Source organism: Schistocerca americana, chromosome 10, assembly GCF_021461395.2.
Source record: "Schistocerca americana isolate TAMUIC-IGC-003095 chromosome 10, iqSchAmer2.1, whole genome shotgun sequence".
Taxonomy (NCBI): domain Eukaryota; kingdom Metazoa; phylum Arthropoda; class Insecta; order Orthoptera; family Acrididae; genus Schistocerca; species Schistocerca americana.
This window is the reverse complement of record NC_060128.1, coordinates 100,266,272-100,272,920: the sequence shown is the minus strand read 5'-3', so window position 1 is coordinate 100,272,920 and position 6,649 is coordinate 100,266,272.

The window sequence follows — 6,649 nt, the reverse complement described above, 5'->3', positions numbered from 1 at the left end:
TACGGAGATGATAGATAAACGCCAGTGGAAGACTCTGCAAGAGAGACGCTCAGTAGCTCGGTACGGGCTTTTGTTGAAGTTTCGAGAACATACCTTAACCGGGGAGTCAAGCAGTATATTGCTCCCTCCTACGTATATATCGCGAAGAGACCATGACAAAAAAATCAGAGAGATTAGAGCCCACACAGAGGCATGCCGACAATCTTTCTTTCCACGAACAATACGAGACTGGAATGGAAGGAAGAACCGATAGAGGTACTCAAGGTACCCTCCGCCACACACTGTCAGGTGGCTTGCGGAGTATGGATGTAGATGTAGATATACTGGTAAGATATGGAAATCAAATTCAAATCGTTCAAATGGCTCTGAACACTATGGGACTTAACGTCTGACGTCATCAGTCCCCTAGAGCTTAGAACTACTTAAACCTAAGTAACCTAAGGACATCACACACATCCATGTCCGAGGCAGGATTCGAACCTGCGACCGTAGCGGTCGCGCGGTTCCTGACTGAAACGCCTAGAACCGCGGGGCCACACCTGCCGGCAGGTATGGAAATCCTGAGGGAGCCGCAGCCACCACCGAAACCCTTGCTGTGGACGGCAACGCTCCACGCAACTGCCAAACAGTAATCCAGTCAGCCTACCCATGTGTAGAGATAAAGCTGCGTAATTATAGATGTAAACCTTCCCCGGCCGGCGGCTGGCACAAAAACACTCAATCATTCAGCAATGAGGTATAGCACCTAGGTAAACCAGTTGTAGCTTGCAGATACTTAAGCACTCATCAGAGGAAATCTGAGGGCACCTCTGCGGGTAAATGTTACTAACAGTTTAAGCGCCTGTGACGAAGCAAGCTGGCATATTTTTACTTCCCCTCTTGTTTTACCATCTGCCTCCTTAAATTCGTTTTTTCGATTGTAACTGATTACAATTAACATACGTGAATATAATCTGCATTTTCATAAAAGAAAACGGTTGGCCCTCAGTTTTAAAGAATATAGCACCAGACCTAATTTAGTGCTTAGTTTTATGTATGTAATTGATTTTCTAATTTGTTTCGACTATTTCTAGTTGGTATCTTTTGTGACAGGGTGAAATCAGTAATTGTTTCGGAACTTAAATTCTATTGTTGACAAATAAATATAAATTCTGTGCTAATCATACACATTTGAAAGACGAAATACTAGTAATCTTAAAGTATCTACACTCCTGGAAATTGAAATAAGAACACCGTGAATTCATTGTCCCAGGAAGGGGAAACTTTATTGACACATTCCTGGGGTCACATACATCACATGATCACACTGACAGAACCACAGGCACATAGACACAGGCAACAGAGCATGCACAATGTTGGCACTAGTACAGTGTATATCCACCTTTCGCAGCAATGCAGGCTGCTATTCTCCCATGGAGACGATCGTAGAGATGCTGGATGTAGTCCTGTGGAACGGCTTGCCATGCCATTTCCACCTGGCGCCTCAGTTGGACCAGCGTTCGTGCTGGACGTGCAGACCGCGTGAGACGACGCTTCATCCAGTCCCAAACATGCTCAATGGGGGACAGATCCGGAGATCTTGCTGGCCAGGGTAGTTGACTTACACCTTCTAGAGCACGTTGGGTGGCACGGGATACATGCGGACGTGCATTGTCCTGTTGGAACAGCAAGTTCCCTTGCCGGTCTAGGAATGGTAGAACGATGGGTTCGATGACGGTTTGGATGTACCGTGCACTATTCAGTGTCCCCTCGACGATCACCAGTGGTGTACGGCCAGTGTAGGAGATCGCTCCCCACACCATGATGCCGGGTGTTGGCCCTGTGTGCCTCGGTCGTATGCAGTCCTGATTGTGGCGCTCACCTGCACGGCGCCAAACACGCATACGACGATCATTGGCACCACGAGAGAAGCGTCTCTCATCGCTGAAGACGACACGTCTCCATTCGTCCCTCCATTCACGCCTGTCGCGACACCACAGGAGGCGGGCTGCACGATGTTGGGGCGTGAGCGGAAGACGGCCTAACGGTGTGCGGGACCGTAGCCCAGCTTCATGGAGACGGTTGCGAATGGTCCTCGCCGATACCCCAGGAGCAACAGTGTCCCTAATTTGCTGGGAAGTGGCGGTGCGGTCCCCTACGGCACTGCGTAGGATCCTACGGTCTTGGCGTGCATCCGTGCGTCGCTGCGGTCCGGTCCCAGGTCGACGGGCACGTTCACCTTCCGCCGACCACTGGCGACAACATCGATGTACTGTGGAGACCTCACGCCCCACGTGTTGAGCAATTCGGCGGTACGTCCACCCGGCCTCCCGCATGCCCACTATACGCCCTCGCTGAAAGTCCGTCAACTGCACATACGGTTCACGTCCACGCTGTCGCGGCATGCTACCAGTGTTAAAGACTGCGATGGAGCTCCGTATGCCACGGCAAACTGGCTGACACTGACGGCGGCGGTGCACAAATGCTGCGCAGCTAGCGCCATTCGACGGCCAACACCGCGGTTCCTGGTGTGTCCGCTGTGCCGTGCGTGTGATCATTGCTTGTACAGCCCTCTCGCAGTGTCCGGAGCAAGTATGGTGGGTCTGACACACCGGTGTCAATGTGTTCTTTTTTCCATTTCCAGGAGTGTATTTAGCTCTATTCGAAAACATGTTAGCAAAGCCAGTCCTTCATTAATTCCAAAGTAATTAACAGTTTCGTCAAAAGTATTGTTTGCGAAACTGTGTATGTTAATTTCATCATTGAAACAAATAATTCGGTCTAAACCTTGTAGTAGAAGAAACTGTCAACACGACAGAAGTTTTCGATGTATTCAGTTAATTTAATGAATTAAGTTTTAATTGTAATTTTGTAAATGAAACATTGAACAATGTGTAGTTTCAGCACTTGTTATTGTGAAGATATATAAGGTCCCAATTTTTGGTCCCAAGACAGTCAGACGAGAAGCTTGCGTTGGTTGGAACAACAACAATGCTTCAACTTAACTGTGAAATAAGTGTTACACGATTAGGCTGTGTGAAAACAATGACAGTGTCTGCTCCATACATACCTTCCTATTCTTCAAGAACTTTGTGGTTAGATTTTTACTGCTAGTAGATGTTCAATAGTAAAGTATTGAAGCAGTATGAGGATGTTAGCCTGCAAACTATTAATGAGGCCTACGGAAAGTTTAAACAATAGTGCACTAGCCATATATAACTGTGTATTATTGGGGGGGGGGGGGGGTAGGGGGTTGTGATCAGTGAAAGTAAAAGACTGAGAAACGCAACTGTGCATCTGTCGGCTACATCATTTATTTACAGTGGAGAGTAGTCGCACTCCCACCCCCTATTTTTTCAGCCACTACGTCGACACCGAGGGCAACAAACGAAGAATTAATGTGGGCCAACAGCTACACGCTACGCACTCTTATCCCTACATGTCTTTCTCTCTAAACCAGTAAGGTACAAGATACCCTTCCTTCCACAACCATCATACTTTTAAAACTTGCATAGGCAAGTCCATTTTCAACCAAGCAGTACTCCCAAGTGTAATGATAACATGTAGTTATAATTACAACAGCTGAACAAAATAAAATTGCTGTTAGTACATGCGTAATTACTATACTACACTGTACTACGACTGGAAAATCTGAATGTAACAATCGCTATAAACGTTATTTCGACTGATTACATAAAATTCCAAAGACACACACTGGACAACAAGCACATGGCAATATTAAAAAAAAATTGCTATGGAAACCTATCTGTGCATTAATAATGGGTGACTTTTCATGTACACATACGATTTTAACAGTGGAAAGACATTACTAATTACCCATCACACCATAATGTTTGTACAGATAAACCCAGCAATGTTATTAGTTTGTGGCTGTGTTAAAACACTGATAAATAGAATTCTGTAAGAACATTGACTGTGGATGAGATTCCCCAGGTCTACCAGACAGAATGCAACTCTCACAATATTAGTGTACCACGTTGTTATAAGGCTCCTAAGGAGATGTGGAAATAATTCGCACTACATACATCCTCATCACTCACAAACGTGACTGTGCAATAATCATAGCGCAGGAAAAATGAACTCTTCCTGCATTCAAAATCATAGACTCACAGAGGCTACGATACCTCTCCACTCTACGATAAAAAATACGACCTTAGGGATCGAGCACATTTGCAGATAAGTATTTCTCCAATGACCAATTAACATGCCACCAATGGCATTCAGACGGACTGCTGGATAAAAGTTCTGCATGTACCTGGTAATAGTAGAATTACCACAGTTTATTCCCAGTTCCTGCGACCGCCGTAGTGGTCCCACAATTCATACTGCCAGAGTGAACAATGGAAGAAAACGTTAAATGTATGATAAATGGGTTTAAAAACTGGATAATCAGTAAGCAGTAATATTATGACCTAATCTAAGCCATATAGATAAAAATTATACTCTACATGTTGTCCACAGAGCTCCTTTTTATCCTCTTTGAGAAAATTTCTCATGATTACATCTATAGTCACATTAATACGCAGTTGCATTTTACATTGCATCAAAATAATTTAATTATTCCAAATACATCTGGCTTGCAGCTAGCATGTATTGCTTTTGTATCTCCATCCATTTAGCAGGAGGTCTCTGGGACGATGGCCTTTTAATATCGTGACAAAAAATAAAAATACCTACAGATGTCCTTATGATTTTATTTCATTTTGTCGCCACGAGTTTCAACCCTTCATTGCGTCATCTTCAGGCTGTTTTGATGCGGTACAGGTTGATACGATCTCCATGCATAACCCATCAGTTGCCAACATTACTGGATTCGCAGATAATGTGTCAGCACTCCAACCATCAACTGCCAACTGTCACGAGAAACATTCAAATTCAAAAAATGCTAAAAGAATGTAATTATGCCCACACTTTGAGAATTTACAGAAAGTGCTGCCATCATGAGTTTTTACCCAGAAGTTTTACACAAATCCTCGGCCAAATTCTGTTTGACCTGTGCGGGCTTAATGCAAAATGTTATCTGCATGTCTATAATTTCAATTATTTAACGTGGAAATCGATTACACAAAGTTGTATCGTTGGTATGTGATCATATCAAAAAGTAATTTATTTGGAGCCATTTAGTACCACTGCAGAAGATGCATAAACGCTCGACTGATAATCTAAGTCTAGCTTATGTGTATCACTTTATCTAAATATGTGTCTTAGTTCTACTTAAAACGATATCAAAGTCACCTATATATTATGACGACTCCCTATGCTAGGGTGTATTATAATGTTTTTCTGTATAGCTGTCAGGCTTTGGAGCTGCATCTCACATTTTTTTATTGACGCCTGGGCCGAAATGTTAATAAATGTACACCGCTGGGCATGAGTTTTTGGTGTGCTGAGTAGCGCTATGCATATTATTTGTCGTTGTTGGTGCCACGTGGGATTAGCTGAGCGGTCTTGGGCGCTGCAGGCATGGACTGTGGGCCTGGTCCTGGCGGAGGTTCGAGTCCTCCCTCGGGTGTGTTTGTCCTTAGGATAATTTAGGTTAAGTAGTGTGTAAGCTTACGGACTGATGACCTTAGCAGGTAAGTCCCATAAGATTTCACACACATTTGAACATTTGTCGTTGTTGGACTCCATGCATCGGTCCCATGGTACTAGGGAATCCATGTTACAGCACACACAGTACAGTGAGGGTTCAATCACATTTAGAAGAATGTGTAACTGGAAGTGTTGCCATCACAGCTCTTTACCCTGTGGTTTCATGTTATTACAGTCAACAATCATCATCAATATGAAGAGTATTTGCCATAGGTGGTGATATTGCCACACTATGACGGAATCCAGTTTTACTGACTGAGGGATAAAATGGCATCTTCCGGCAAATTAAATACTTTTGACATGTGTGGCTGTGCATACCTTCCACATAATCACAGTCAATAATCCGATATAAAACTATTCTCTGTATGTCTATAGTTTTTAATTTTTTAACCTGTAAATCGATTACACGAGCCACCAAACAGCAATGCTGACAGTTCCACAAAAGACTTTATGCAGGCCGGATGACAGTCTATAAGATGTAGGCAAACCAGTACGGGATGAAGGATCTTCAAAGAGGTGTTTTTGATAATGTTAAGCATACGAAAATACGAGAACCTACAGAACTACTATACATCTGTACAGGGCTGGACTTTCTCTCTGGCAGAGTACAGAATAAATTGTAGCTTCCTGAAATGTAAAGATGGCAACGTGCACTGAGGAGACTTAGAGCATTACCTACCAAAATTGTCGTACACTACTGGCCATTAAAATTGCTACACTACGAGGATGACGTGCTACAGACGCGAAATTTAACCGACAGGAAGAAGATGCTGTCATATGCAAATGATCAGCTTTTCAGACCATTCACACAAGGTTGGCGCCTGTGGCGACACCTACAACGTGCTGACATGAGGAAAGTTTGCAACTGATTTATCATACACAAAGAGCAGTTGACCGGCGTTGCCTGGTGAAACGGTGTTGTGATGCCTCGTGTAAGGAGGAGAAATGCGTACCATCACGTTTCCGACTTTGATAAAGGTTGGATTGTAGCCTATCGTGATTGTGGTTTGTCGTATCGCGACATTGCTGCTCGATTTGGTCGAGATCCAATGACTGT